Raw genomic sequence first — 15,211 nt, forward strand, 5'->3', positions numbered from 1 at the left:
CATGTCACTACACGTCACCATTATGCACAGGTGTGATATTTATAGCATCTATATTAGCATTAATTCAGTGTGCATAATTATTTTAATATCAGAAAGATAATAAATGACTCAGTTTATAGTGTTTGCGTTGAAACAGACTTTCAAAAGAAGAGAGAACATTAACAGTAAAGCGATGCCAAAAGTAAACAAAAACAATGAATCAAACAGACGTAATTAATTAAGAGTGTGAATGTAAAGATGCTGCAACACATTATTAATATTAGAATCTGTCCCTCACTTATGTTTTATTTCTGCTTCCCTTCATCACACTGGAGGAAACTGAGTCCGTCTGTTTTATACAATCGCTCGTTTGTGTACAAACTGCTACAATACATCAACTTATTCTTCCTACAATCTCATACATTTGTTCTTAATTACAATGAATGAACTAAAGTGATGAAAGGATCCTTCTAGTGCCTAACTCTCATGTGAATTACATCAGTTTAATACTCGTTATGATTCATACTGTGAAGTTGCATCAAACTGAATCGGTTTCTCTCCGTCCGTCCACACTTTCAGGATGAAAAACAAACCAGCGTTCTCTTTGACAAACCCACATTTTTATTTTCTTCTTTTCTAGCATGTTCATCTGCACACGTGAACCCTGCCGCCGCCATACATCCCCCCCCACCCCCTTCTTCCGAGCCGTGAGAAACATCTTCTGAGTGGATCACCGGAGGGCCGCTGAGCTCGCCTCCTAATTCCTCCGACAGCAGCGTCGCTGTGATTCCTTCTGAGAGGCGAATCCCCGTCTCTGTTCTCAAACCCGACAATTTCCCCGGCACCCCGCGTCTGACTCGAATACCATCTGAGAGTTTAGAACGAGGCCGGAGAGAAAGAGCGGAGAGAGAATCAGAGGCGTGTGGTATTTGTTTGACAGGTACATGTCTCTATAGGCCAGTGCCTTTCCAATTTAAGAGGCCCTTAAGCTGGGAGCAGCAGCTTAACATTATTCCCCTCCCCCCCATCTCCCCCCCCCTGCCTTCAGAACAGGCCCTGCCGACCCTTCAAGGACGCTTTGCTGCAACTGTTTCATCATTTGGTTGAATTGTAATTATTTTCCAGGCTTAAGTCTCGCAGCAGCGGCGTGGAGCGTTCGCCGTGGAGGGAAGAGGAAGCAAAGTGACAAAGGGTATGAAGGGAAGACCGGGGGGACGACGCAGGGTGACAACATATTTCATTAGCCTCTGAAATGTTGGCTCACTCAAACACACGGAGCTCAGCACCCGTCCACCGCGTGAGGCCGCGGCCCTGGCCTCCGCTCTCATCCGCAGGACAAGTCCTGGGATAATTGGGGATCCCGGCTGTTAATGAAGGATCACGCTGGTGTTTAGTTTCACTAAAGATCTCATTTAATCACCGCTGACCTTTAGCTTTGTACACACTTCCTTTCTTCACAGCACACGTCAGTGCATTTCTACAGAAACCAACGAGCACGGATTAAAACAGTCTGCAAGAAGAACGTCGGGTTGTTTTGTTTTGCATTTTTGTTGCTTTACTTTGAATGAAAATGGAAAAAAAGACAAAATATCAGCAGGCTTTGTGAGGCTGTGATGATCATTACAAATGATGAAATGTATTGTTGGTAAATGAAAAATGAATGACGTTTACTTTTCTTACCACTAGTGGATCAAACACATGAAGTTTATCCTGAAGGGTTGCACTGTGACATTAATGAAAGGGTTAATCCTGTCAGCTCAATGCAAACATCAGCATTAGATGATTGCTTACCGTGTAAATGAATTAGCACGTGATGATGCTAAAGCTAACCCATTAGAGTGCTCACAGTCAGATACATGTAGCAGCAGCAGCAGGGTGACTGCACACATCTCCTGATCTCACCAGCGCAGTGATTCCTCTGCTGCACTGAGATGAGAGGGTGAGTTTCCCTCTTCAAGCTCTGAATATATATTTAAGCTTGAGTTATATTCATGCTTTACTTTGACGTTCTCTTGTCATAAAGTTTGTATTATGGAATGTGATGGACTTAATACGTAGATGTGAGCACCAGGGTCACTGCGGTATTCACCACATTCACAATGGCACCACTGCTTTACTCCTTCTTTTCACCCTTTCACAATAAAAGCCCGGGACATAATCTGCATCAGTGCTTAACTTACATTCAATCAGAGCATTTCACAAAGAAGCAACTCAACAACATTTATTTACCACAAAAATGCATGTGTGCATTTATTATGGATGATCCACCAGCTGAGGTTTTGATTGTGCAACAGCAGCGACATCATTAAAGATGCAGGGAAAAGTGTGTTTTTGATTCTGCTGATGAACTCACTATGAAGTCCTCTACATGGGTCTCTCTGGATACAAACAGGATTTAGTGAATGAGTGAATGATTTCACTCACAGCCCTGATATTTGATTACACAGCTCTGTTGTTAATCACAGCATTCTACGGTCTGTTGTTTCTTCATGACAGACCGCCGCTGTGGACGTGGTTCTGATCTCCGTATACAGCAAGAGGACTGTTTTATTGTATATGTTTTTAAACAGATAAGCAATGAAATCATTTTAAAATCAATGTTTTGTGTCAAATGAAAACCTTTCTTTAGTGCGTAGAGTAACAAGCTGGAGAATGTAGAGCGACGGCTCATTGAAGTGAGATGACTCTAGACCTCCAGGGTCTTCAGAACATTGTGTCGATGGGGTCCGTGTTGGATGAGGGCTCATCCAGGCTTCTGAAAGCAGGATCAAACTTGGACCCTGATGACTCCGTGTAAACACACAGGAATGATCCTGAACCATGTGACTCTGTGCAGGTCGCTGTGTATTACACTGACCTCCTGCTGCTCCTCCCCGGAGGGCGCTCTCCTCCTAACAACGTTAATTACCGCTTTTTAAGCGGTCATTGCCAATTTACCCATGACCACCCCCTTCCCCCTCTTCATTACCAAATCCACCACCAACAACTTAGCCACTGTGAAATGAAAAGCCCTCCAGGACCAGGGACGTGGCCTTTTCCCCGGAGGACTTAAAGCCTCCAGAGTTTAATCCTCACGGAATGAGCTGCTAGCTCTGATATCTCCCCTGGGTGAGCCGACCGAGGGCTTGGTGGGGAGCCGGCCGGCGTCTCCCATCAGGTGACATCAGCGTCACGGCGGCCCACCATCGAGCCCGAGACGCCAGTTTGAGCCGCTCTTTCTGCTTCATTAACAGTCAGGTCACGCCACGGCCGAGCTGGACTGTGGCCATTAGCCCGGCCGCCATTAATGGCTCCTTAGCTGAGGCAATTGAACGTCACGGGACAAGAGAGGAGGTGTTGGCTGCAGCGTGGCACTACGAGCCTTCCAGATACACTTTAGTTGTTCTGTGAGGAGCGAGCTGCAGGGAGGAGAAATCTATCGGTCTCCTCAGATGATGAGTAACGCCATATCAGCATTCTCCACACAGAGCCCGATTCCATTTCTTCTTCTTTCTTTTCATTTAAGGTCCCACATATCTATCTATCCATGCTGAGTAGACATCTCACAATCTCAAAACCAATTTGGCATCATCTCCATCACGGGCGACCCCTTAAATCTGCATCAGTGGAGTGGGTTTGGCAAGCAATTACCCCGATGCAGGACATCGGTAATTTGACGAGAATCTGCTCTGACAAGTCTGGACGCAGCGGAGGAGGCGTCCCCCCGGGGGGGGGGGGGGGGGGGGGGGGGGAGGAGGGGAGGGCAGAGAGCCAGGCCTGCAGATCTACCGGAGAAAACATGAGGATTTATGCAGCATCGAGATATCAGAGAACGCCAGCAAGGCCTTCAAAAGTCTCCCCGAGTCAGAGATACATGCAAACATACAGCAGATATGTCAAAACAGACGGCGAGACGCCCGCTGAGCTCTCCGAGGTTTAACAGGTCAGTTACAGGCTGAGTTTAGGCTCACAGACAGATCTGTCCCACGCTCCACTACAGACAGCCACACTCACACAAACCTGTACGTATGAGGTCATTGCTGCACGGTTGGTCAAATGATAATGAATACAAGCTTGTTTTAAATGACCTGTTTTGTTTTGATGAAGGTCGTCCCAGAGTCAGGAAGCAGCACCGTCTTCATGGTTTACATCCTCATCTTCTTGTCACTTTCAAACCAACATATTCACGAGAACATTCCTACGATGTGTCATCGTGCACGACAACATTTAGCGTATTTAGGAAAACTTCAACAGTAATATTTTGATAATTAATTATTTATTCAAATAAAGAGGAAAGAGTGCAATCAAGTCCCGCCCACACCGAAGGGGAGAACAAGTCATCGCTCTCTATTTAAAATAAAGAAGCCGATCCAAAGAGTCCAAAGCTTCCAGTGATATGAAACAGAAAACATCTTCACGTCTTGCAGAGATGACCTGTAAAGAGATGTGATTATGAAACATTGATGACGGTACAACCGTCCAGATTAACTGGGACAAAGACTCACAGCTGATAGCTACTCTGCGCTGCTGTGTCGCAGTAACCTCCTTTCTGTTAGCGTAGCATCAGAAGTGGCTGATATTTAAAAAAGCTCAGCTCATAAAACAGCAGCTGCCTGCAGGAAGAGACCGCCGTGTGTAAGTGGTGAGATAGACGTGGTGTGATTTGGGTGAACCGACCCTTTAAATGTAAATGTAATCATGATGGAAGTGTCCTTTAAAAGGCACCGGAGCAGCTTTACCTTCATCACGGGTGACGTCCATCAAAGCTGAATGGCTCTCTGCGAGCAGCCGCTGAGAGGTTTACGACGGAGCCGGAGACCTCGCTCACCTGCAGGACGAGCTGCTGAGGAGGACGCACGTGGACAACAACAACGCGGCCCAGGCCTGTACTTATAATGGACAACAACACTCGACTGTATCATGGTGCCGGGGTTAGAGTGCATTGGGTGCAGTGCAACAACAAAGAGAATGAGTATAGAGATTCATTTATAGATAGTAATAACTAGAAGGGCGCTGGGAGAGCACAGACCTCCAGCAAGGTCATCACGTTTAATGGATTCTCCTTTGTTCCATGCTGCACCTTCCACCAAGGTTCACGACACTCAGCCCTGTAGAGATCCTGCAGTGCTGCTGACATACAAACCAGAACCTCCACTGAGAGGTAATAATGGCTGAAAAGACGTGCTTCGTACATTTAATGAATTCAGATGGGTTAATTGCTCTGCTAAATGTTCTTAAATGTTTTAATTAAAGTCACTATTTCACTGACCTGTGACAACATTGTTATTCCTCCGCAGCGTTCACATTGATCTGATGCTTTAATGTAAAGTCCTGAAGGAGAGTTACAGCTCTGCTCATTTAAAAAATAGAAACGTTGTTAACTGAGATCAATGAACACAGTGACGTCACTGAACAAAAGTCTTCGGTGCCACGAAACTCGAGCACCATCTCCGTTATCCAACCTGACCACGACCTCTTGAAGGCACATCACGTAGTGGTTGTTTCATACCGCCACCATGGAAACAGTTTAACGTCAGTGAGGTCTAGAAACAACATTATGGTTGAGCTTAGAATAAGTCATGTGAAAATACGTCACTTTACAATCACTCATCAACACTAATGCCGTCTCCTGTCTCTGTTCGTCCGTCCAACCAGAAGTCCAACCACTGTTCATACTCAGTCACTTGCTCTGAGCACATTCACGTGTTTCCACCATCACGTAACGACAAGTCATTGTAACACATAACGTGTCGCTACCGTAAAGCGCCGTCATGAGGCTGCAGTCATTTAAGTGTCTTCCTGCTGCGACACGGGGAAAAAAACAATGTGTGTCCGTCTACATGAGACCAATAGATGCATTTCGGGACTATTTCAGGACCTTTTATGAAACTGGGCTGCACAGACCAGGTCCTAAAGGTGACGGATCACATGGAGATATGTATCTATGTGACAGGAACATTAATGATTTCTCTCAATCTGCAGCTCAATTGAAGGCCGTGTTCAAAAACGTCTCCCTGCTTTCTGTTCCTGCAGCAGCTCGTCCTCCACTCTGCATCTGGTTAACTGTTCTTTTCCTCTCCGGAGTTCAGACTCTCAGACAGGTAGAGTGTGATTCCTGCTGATAGCAGGTGCTGCTGTCCTCTCCTCGGCGCTAAGTGCCTCCTCCTCTGCTCTTCCATTTTCATATTTCCACGCATGGCTGCCTTGACATTTAGTACGGAGAAATTGACTGTTTTCAGGGACTCTCGGGGGAGCGCTGTATTACTTTGTGCTGTCAGAAAAAGATGTCATGGAAGGAAGGTGATGTCAGTTCCGCCGGGTTGTTTATTGAATTTACGGCGCCATTATTTCTCCACTCAGCGTGATTGTATTCATATTAAACCCCATCGCACAAGGTCGCCAGCACGCCGCTCGCCTGGTGACCTTGTGCTCAGGGCCCCCTGGGGGGGCCGGGTTTCACCAGGGAGACAGGGACCCTTCAGCTTTCAGCTTTGATGGACAGTCGAATAAAGCCGGGAGGCTCAATGACACACCAATCAGCCCGTGTCAGAGCCGGAGGAGAGTGGCTGCCGCGGCGGCGGCGAGGTGTAAACCGGCGCTTTAGACCGCCGACTCAACAAAGACGGCTGACTTACGCCCCTCACACCGCGGCCCTCGCTGAGGTCACGCCGAGCAGAAATTGCGCCATTGATCAGCGGCGAGGATGTCAACGGGTGCGTGTTGTCGTTGTCTGACCACCAATCACAGTAAGAAGCTCAATCCTGCAGAGGGATGGGGGGCATCATCGGGGTGAGGTCATGGTTCCAAGTTTGACTCTGCAGACGTGACGCAGGCCAGCATCCTGGTTACGAGTCCGATCCTGGTTCTGATCCGATCCAGGATCTGATGTTCACATGGAACACAGAGTCCTGAACTCACCGCCAGGTTTTTTAATTTCTGAATGAGTTGAGTTCTGTTTCCACTTGAAGTCCGTTATTATATTAATCTGTCGGCTGTTTCAGGACAATATGACTCAATCATCGTCTTCATCATGAGAGGAACACTGGACGTCGTGTTTATGACAGAGTTCTGTATCAATGACGTCATTCTAAAACATTCGTTTTTAATCTGTAGAATATCAATCTGTTGTGACATTTTAAAAACGCCATCGTTACCACCGTGACCTCACAGTGAACCTCTTCATGATGATTTAAATGTGAATCCTGCCCCCCCCCCCGCTAATGGAGAGAGTATCCACTTTAAGAATTACATTATATGCTCAATAAATATATTTATATGGTGTTCATGTGATGATATAAACAGCCGTATGAAAAAGAATCATGTAACTAATCACGACATTTTAATGACATTTTAATGACATTAGAGGCCCAATACTTCATAGAAGTACAACACCCAAACACTGTAGTACTCCTTTAAAAAGAGACCTGATTACAGACAGTAACAACCCGATAGGAGTGATGTTTTTGCGAGCAGCAGTTTTCTTCTCCAGCTGATCCCAGATCATGAAAATCACCAGATTTGGAGAGAACTAGTTGCAGCTAGCAGCAGAGATGCAGCGTCCTCTCTCCAGCCTTAATGGTGTATTTTTTCCTGCCAGAGCTCAGTGATGAATCGCTGCTCTGCTCTGTTCCAGCCACACGCGGCCATATTGTGTCTGATAAAGCAGCACAGACACATTATCAAATGGCAGCTATAGGCTGCAGTTATTTAAAGGTTGTGGTGTAATTACTGCTCGGCGGCGGCAGCGGCCCTCTCCTGGAGCCCCGGACGCTCTCAGGCTGCATTCAGGGTCAACATGAGAAAGCGGCGGCCGATTTCCGCGGCCCGCTCTCGCTCCACTCTCACTCTGAAGCTAATGGGTTTTATGGAAGACACCTCTGTGCAGCAAAACAGTCAGGAAGCTTCAAAGAGTTCTCCATCTAATGCACTCATCCGCAGCAAAATGGTAACATGCAATTATCGATGCCAAAATGGCACCTCCATCCACTTCCATTTGTGGTTCACATCACACGGAGGATAACATCTATGTTTTGTAATTAGTATAATTAGCATTTCTCCTTGGCAGGTTGCACCGTGTTGTGTTCAAAGTCGAGCTGACGCGTTGGTAATGATAGCGGTGACGGGTTTATCCCCTTCATGTTTCATCAATCACACCGAGATCTCTCAACACAAACGTCCTTCCACAACTGCAGTTTTAAATCAGTGAAAAACAAACTGCCAGAAATCTACATTTTTGCACGTTATTAATATGCTGTGTCCCAATTTATAGACACTCAACACTATAAAGCTCAGGCTATCTGGTAATGTTGGCTGTGAACTCATTTAGAAGTTAGAACACAAGAACTTAGTGTGAACTTAGTGTGAACTTAGTGTGCTGCAGCATCCTGTCTTCAGCAGAAAACACAAAATGTTCACGTTGGAACAAAACTTACTTTGCAAATTTGAAAACTTAATTTGTGAGTAATGTTCTATTTCTATTTACTACAACGAGTACTCGTAGAGACACGTGACTCTGGTGAATCTCATGAGGCACAGAGTAAAGATCCTGGAGAGCTGTTGGCTGTTGCTAACATTACGGATGGAGACTGAAGGCCGGAGACAGTAATAACCTGATGGAAGTGATGTTTTTGTAGTGAACCCTCTGCTTCTCCAGCTGATCCCAAATCATGAAATGTTTTCAACAAAATATAGTATTTATTCATAATAGTAGAGAAAAGGTTTTACCCTCATCGGTAGCTGATGACTTCATGATTTAATCTAGAATTGATCCTGTTTGTGAATAAAAAGTCACGTTTAGTTTCCTGTTTAGAACATTTCTGCTGAAAAATGACCAATTTAGAAATCCAAATGTAATTACTTTAAGAGGAACTTTTCTAAAAGTCGGACTTCAGTTCTCTTGTATTTAAGGAACGAGACTGGATGATTGATTCCACACAATGTGCTGCAGCTGGATACTCTTTTATTCTTTAGTTCTTTGGTACTTTATGTTTTGTTCTCCTGTTAAATACATTTTGCATTTATCTCTTCAGTTATGATTCCCAGCTGGAACCCATTAATGCGTGTTTGAGAGTGTTTTTGTTTTGGCGGGACACATTCTGAGATGATTTCCTCCTTTGAAAATAACAGTTTTATATTTTATTATTTCATCTTTCTGTAAATTAGCTTACTGTAAAACAAGATGTTCATCTTATTTTGGTGACGCAACATGTTCTTGACGTTACGGTCCTGATGGAGAACAGGTGTGTCGTGTCATCAGTGTGAGGCAGCTGCTGCTAGTTGGACTCCACCACGTCGAGCTGCAGTAGGTATGAAGGTTTGGTTGGTTACTTGTAATTTACTTGTATTGTAGTTTATTTTCAGGCAGAGTTTTCTACTGCATTGATTTGAGTTATGAAGGTAATTTAATCAATGAAAGGAGTAATGACTTTAGTCTTCATGTGACCTTTTGATCATTTAGTCCTCCCTGTAGCTGACGTTAATGATACGTTCCAATAAGTATTTAAGCACATGGTTTGGTCTCAGGAGGCTTTTGAATGTAGTCACAGGAGGAGAAACTCTAACGCCTGGGTTCAGGTCAATGACACCAACGCCAGCAAAATGAAGCCTGCTACAGTACATTCACTGTTTCTGATCATTTTCATTTTTTCAATCTATGACAAAAATAATATCTTTCACCAGACCTATCGATTGATGACGAGACATCACGTCTCATATCAAGATAATAGGAAACCATCAGAAATGCAGTTATTCAGCTGTTAATGTGGCAGTAATCAACTCATGTGAATGTATGCTATGTTTCCACTGTAAGGGGCAGGTGGTGTAACGCAACAAAACATGTTGAATTAAAACCACAGATATGAATATGGCATCGTTAGCATTCTGTCAGAGCAGGTGATGTAGCACGGTGAGCTTTGTTGTGTTGGGAACGTAGAGGAGCGTGTTTGGTTTATCAGCATCTAAGAAACTAAATTCTTGACATCAATAAAATTATTAATGTCAGTAACAATTATTAATGATTATTAATAATAACGGGGCACCACCCTGCGAACAGGGACCAATAACCAAACAATAAAACTAAGTCTCATAATTAGCGTTCACTCATAATGTCAATAGTCTGAGTACTATTACACATTCAGAGTGAAAGTGAAGGTTTAAGTTCGAGCACAGGCCACTACATCCAGTTATTATTGGGTTAGGGTTCGACTGCTCTTTAAAATATAACAGTTTATTAAATAAAATAATAAATGATCAAATCAAGTACTATCAAAATCAAGAAACACTATCATACAATTATATGTCTAATACCTAAACTCAAATGAATAAAGTGGGGTAAGGATATGTATATAGATATATGTACATGTGTGAGTGTGTGTGTGAGTGTGTGTGGAAACAAAGGGGGGGGGGGCCTACTCAAACAGTGATGGTACGTAACCTAAAAAGGGGCGTGTGAGCCTACAAGCAAAGATGGCGGAGTCTATTGACCCGCGACAAGATAGCTGAGAGGTGGCTACGTGTAACCACGTGGGACGGCGCACAATGTGGGTTGGGACAATAGATTACGCGACCACGTGTCTGAGAGGTTCACCCAAAATCAGTGAATCTAACTATGTGTGTGCGGGTTAGTAGGAAGAGTGAGAGAGCGAGAGAGAGAGAGAGAGAGAGAGAGAGAGAGAGAGAGAGAGAGGCTCTGAGCGCGGTGCGCTGCAGTGAGAATGTGAGGAACAGCTGATCATTCGTAAACTCTGCGGTCGGATTCTGAACCGACCGGTCACACTTGTACGGTGATAGTTGCGGTTCTAGATCTCACTCACAGAGCCGATTTAAAGAGAGAATGAAACCAAACAAAATAAAATAATCCCCAAAACAAAACAGATCTTTATCACTGCGGTGAGATGCGAGTATTGCTCTCGTATCACCCCGAAACTCGGTCGGCGAGACGAGGCTCCGCCACCGTGGTTTTGGTCTTTGAAGTGATAAAATCACAACCTCCACATCCACTAGCAGCGACGGATCTAATGCAAACAGTTACAGCAGGAAATACACAATATAACGAGACTCCGTGGTCCGCGATGCTTGCGCAATAACACGTTATAACACGACAGTAACTTAACGTAACAAGATACAGGAATAACAACGACACAACGAATAGGCTAAATTAAGCTAATGCTATGCTAAGCTAAGCTAGGCCCAGATACCAGTAACTCTTACTTGTAGAAGCTTTGTTCGGTGGGGTACGTTTCCCGTGGTGGGGATCACTCGGTCCTCGAGTAGCCGCTGGCTCTCGGTGGCGCGGCCTCGGGGCTGGCTGGCGCAGACTCGGCCTCCTCGCTGCAGAGAGGGGCTTTTTAACTTCGGCTGAGGGACGAGGTTTGGGTCGTCCTTCCCGGAAATCTTCGGCGAGGAAAGATTGTTACCTTCTGCCGGCGGTGTGTACACAAAAAGGGTGGGAGAACGGGGCATAGGAGTTATCCGTTCTCGCACTACAGGATCCAAAACTCAAGATAAAACACAGTCTGTTCGACCAGCGAATGTTACATGTGACCTGATAGGATTTGATGAGGCCGCGGTTCCTCGTGGATCTTCTTGTCCCCTGGACGAGTCCGGAGTGAAGAGGCCTGTGGACCTCCTGACACCAGCGCGTGTCCGGGGTGAAGAGAGCCTTGTGGATCTCCTTACACCAGCGGTGTCTGGACGGAAGAGAGCGAATGGAGTTTCCTGCTCGCTTATAAGCCAGGTCTCGAACAGTGGGGGGCCACTTCTTGGCCAATGAGGGGCCAGGATCAAGTTTTGGCTGTGCTGGGAGGTGTAGTCATTCATCTTGGAGTTTCCATCAGACGTTGTATGACAGGAAGGAGCATGGGTGCTTCTAGACTAGGGCCAGATCCCAACAGTTGGATGTGACGTGCAACAAGTGTCAAAGTCAATGCAAAGACGCGAGTAAACGTAAATTAGTGCCGGCCGGCGGCAAGTACTCAGGCGAGAAATTGACGTTATTTTGAGTGATGATGGAGCGGCTACGACGTTAGCATAGCCTAGCACCGAACCCAGACAAGACGGCGTTTAGTTTCCCGAGATATCTGGGACGTCCACAACACCTACAAAGCACAAGTAGGTTATTTCTTCCATGTTGATGGCGGAAATAAATGGCTTAGGTGATAACGGTTTCCATAGAGATAAGCCACTCCTCTTCGCCACGTCTTGCGCGAATAATCAAAAATAATACCACGAGCAACGCGGCTCGTTTGGTGTGAACACAGCATGAGGATGGACAGGTCAAACAAACCCAGGACCTTCACCCAGGCGACCGCTGTTCATGTCTCACGTGAAACCAGAAGTAAACGATGACTTTATGCTCGTTGCGTAACGTTGTCGCGCTTAATATTTAAGAAAACCCGCGAAGGGCGGTTGTTGTTTATTTATACTAGTTAAGGTCTTCTATCCTTAACCGAGTACTTTAGTTGCCTAACCAATCGTTACCCATGTGTCTGCAAACCACAGGATACAATGAACGTCAATATTTCTGAACCACAAACACGTTTCATGAACATGTTGCAGCCTCAGCTTCTGTCACTGTTTGCGTCCAGTTTACCTCTGAGGAGAGCGCTGCTGCAGGACGCTCTGCTCCGTCTCTACGTCTCTGCTGGGACGGCTGATTCATGGAGAAAATTGGGCTTCCAGACATTTTTAAGACTGACTTTGATAGATTTTCCTCGTAGATGACGGGACGGGCCAGACATGGCTGCTCTCTGAGCCCCTCCGAGCTTTTTGTTTTAAAGAAAATAAGATTTCAGGAGTCAATCTTCTAAATGAGTTCAGCTCCGGTTGAATAGTTGAGTGGAAGCTGTGATTTGTAGAAAAATGTTTCCTTTTCTGTCTCATGTTCCCTGCAGGGGGAGAATAAAGTGTAACGCTCAGCGACCGTTAACTCCTTCAGTTTCCTGCTAATGTTTCACAACTTTGGAGGAACTTTCTAATGGCAGCTTTAACAATGCCACCAGTATGAATGGATGTTCCTTCATTAAGAAGTTAAAGCCTCCTTGGTATACATTATGTAAACCAGCACTCAATACACCTCAGGTGTGCACTTAATTCTGCTCTCCTCAAACCTCGCCAATAGCGTCATTAAAACCCCATTACGCTCAGTAAAGGAAGGAGAGCTCCCTCTGAATAGCTGAAAGCCAAACTACGTGGAATACTTCTCTGAAGTGCTGCTGGGGAAAACACTAATTCTGGGATTAACTTCTCACAAATGGAAATCACTGCTTTGTATCAACACTGAACAGTTTTACCTGTTTAGAGAACTCATGAAATGACAAAGTAAAGGTGAAAGTGAATTCAAACCTTCCTGTTTCCTGGCTTCATCCTCGGTGTGTGTTTCTCTTGCTTTGAGTTACAGGTGTTGTCTTTAATGTGTCCACTGAGGCCCTACATCACTTTGACTCCAGTGGTATCACGTCCATCAGGGAACAGGAAGGACTCGACCACGCTGAGGAACGAAGCTCTGATCTACAGGAGACCAACAGTTGTGTGAAACTGCAGCGATGACGACTTAATGGCAACATAAAGTCACCCCGAGCTGTGTCACGTTTTCCTGTGTGTGGCCTGGTTTCTCTCTCCAATACATCCGTCCTGCACCTCTATGGAAACCGAACAATCAGGGCTAGAAGTAAAGAGAACTTTAACAAGTCTTCTGTGCAGTAGAACTGTTACGACATAAATCATGAACATAAAAGAAAAATGTAAGATGAATTTCTTTAAAACAGAAATGGTCCAGTGTAATCTCTGCATTCAACATTTTGCAAGTGTTACCAACGCTGGAGCAAGAACATGAGCCTCCACGTGCTGTTTGCATTTAAGTATTTACATACTATACATACTGTACGGACGCTCAGACTTTAATGTGTGTTAACGTTTCAGTGGAAACGGTTTATTTTGGTCAAAGTTTTAAATGTTGAACTTAGTGTTCATTAAGACATTTCCCATTTCTAAACTTTAATTCCGTTGCTTTTTCTGACGGAAGCGTTCGTCACACATGATGTGTTCAAGGACCAACAGTTGAAAATCAGACGATAATGTCCGTTCTCACAGCTTCTGGCTGTGAAGAAAGCTTTATTTTGTGGATTTGTTGAAAGAAAACCTGCTTTGTAATCACCGAGGAGGATCTTGGGGTTCAAAGGTTTTACTTGGTAAAGCTCACAGATAGAAGTTAGTAAAAATGGGTCCAATGCCGGGCTCAGACTACAGGAGTTTTAACATCCTAACCGACTTTGACATTGCGTTGCATCACACACATGAGGAGAAACTTCACAGACGTTCCTCTCAAACCTTAAACACACTGAACGGTTCGGGGGGGTTTAAGGCTGGATCTGTAAACCTCTCACATTACCAGATAATCTGGGCCGAACATCGGCAGCAGAGCAGGGTTCCTCCTCCGATTGTCGGGAGCGGTGAATCTGGGTTAAATCTGCCCGACACCTCCTGCAGTCTGAGCCCGGCTTAAGCTTAAGATCTATATGCATTGAGTGGCATTAATAGAACCTTGGACTCTGAGATTGTTTCATAAGAACGAGGGAACTGGCATATTTCTTGAGGACTAGTAACAAACACAAGAACATTGACATGGTGCCTACTCGTCAGTACCCGTGTGTTGATTAATTTACTGCAAACTGTGGAGCTATGAAATAAGTGTTCCTAAACATGAGTACGGGTTTGTTCCTGGGGCTTTCAAGAACACATTTAGTCACTGTAATCCGCTGAGTGAACCGTATCTGACGAGCATTTAAAGGCAACACGACACGCTCACTATCCGATGCAGAGAAGAGGAGGAACCAGGATGTCAGTTGGGGGCCCACAGCTCAATTCTGCCCCGGGCCCCCCTAGCGGGTTAATGAATAGTTGAGCATCTGGTGATCTAGTTATCATTCCGTGTGGTTATCAGACGCTCTGTGCTGAACGTCTGCACCGAGCGAGAACGTCCGACCACGCAGATAGATGAAGGTTGAGCCGTCCAGAACACCGGGGCAGGAGGAACTCATTAACTGTGACACTGATGGTCATGTGAGATATTAATGACCGTGATTGATTGCTCACAATGTTGAGAAACGTAAATGATAAAAGACAGAATATGCTTTTGGGGTTATTGCTTTCTGTCAAAACTCATCTCGCGCCCTATAAAAGCTTTACGAGCTGCAGAGGAAGCTGGCAGGACGAGCTGCTCTGAGGTCTGTGTTTCAGGAGGAGGAAGAGGAAGAGG

Source organism: Anarhichas minor, unplaced genomic scaffold (genome assembly GCF_050575085.1).
Source record: "Anarhichas minor isolate MPS153535 unplaced genomic scaffold, ASM5057508v1 ptg000031l, whole genome shotgun sequence".
In the NCBI taxonomy this organism is placed as follows: Eukaryota; Metazoa; Chordata; class Actinopteri; order Perciformes; family Anarhichadidae; genus Anarhichas; species Anarhichas minor.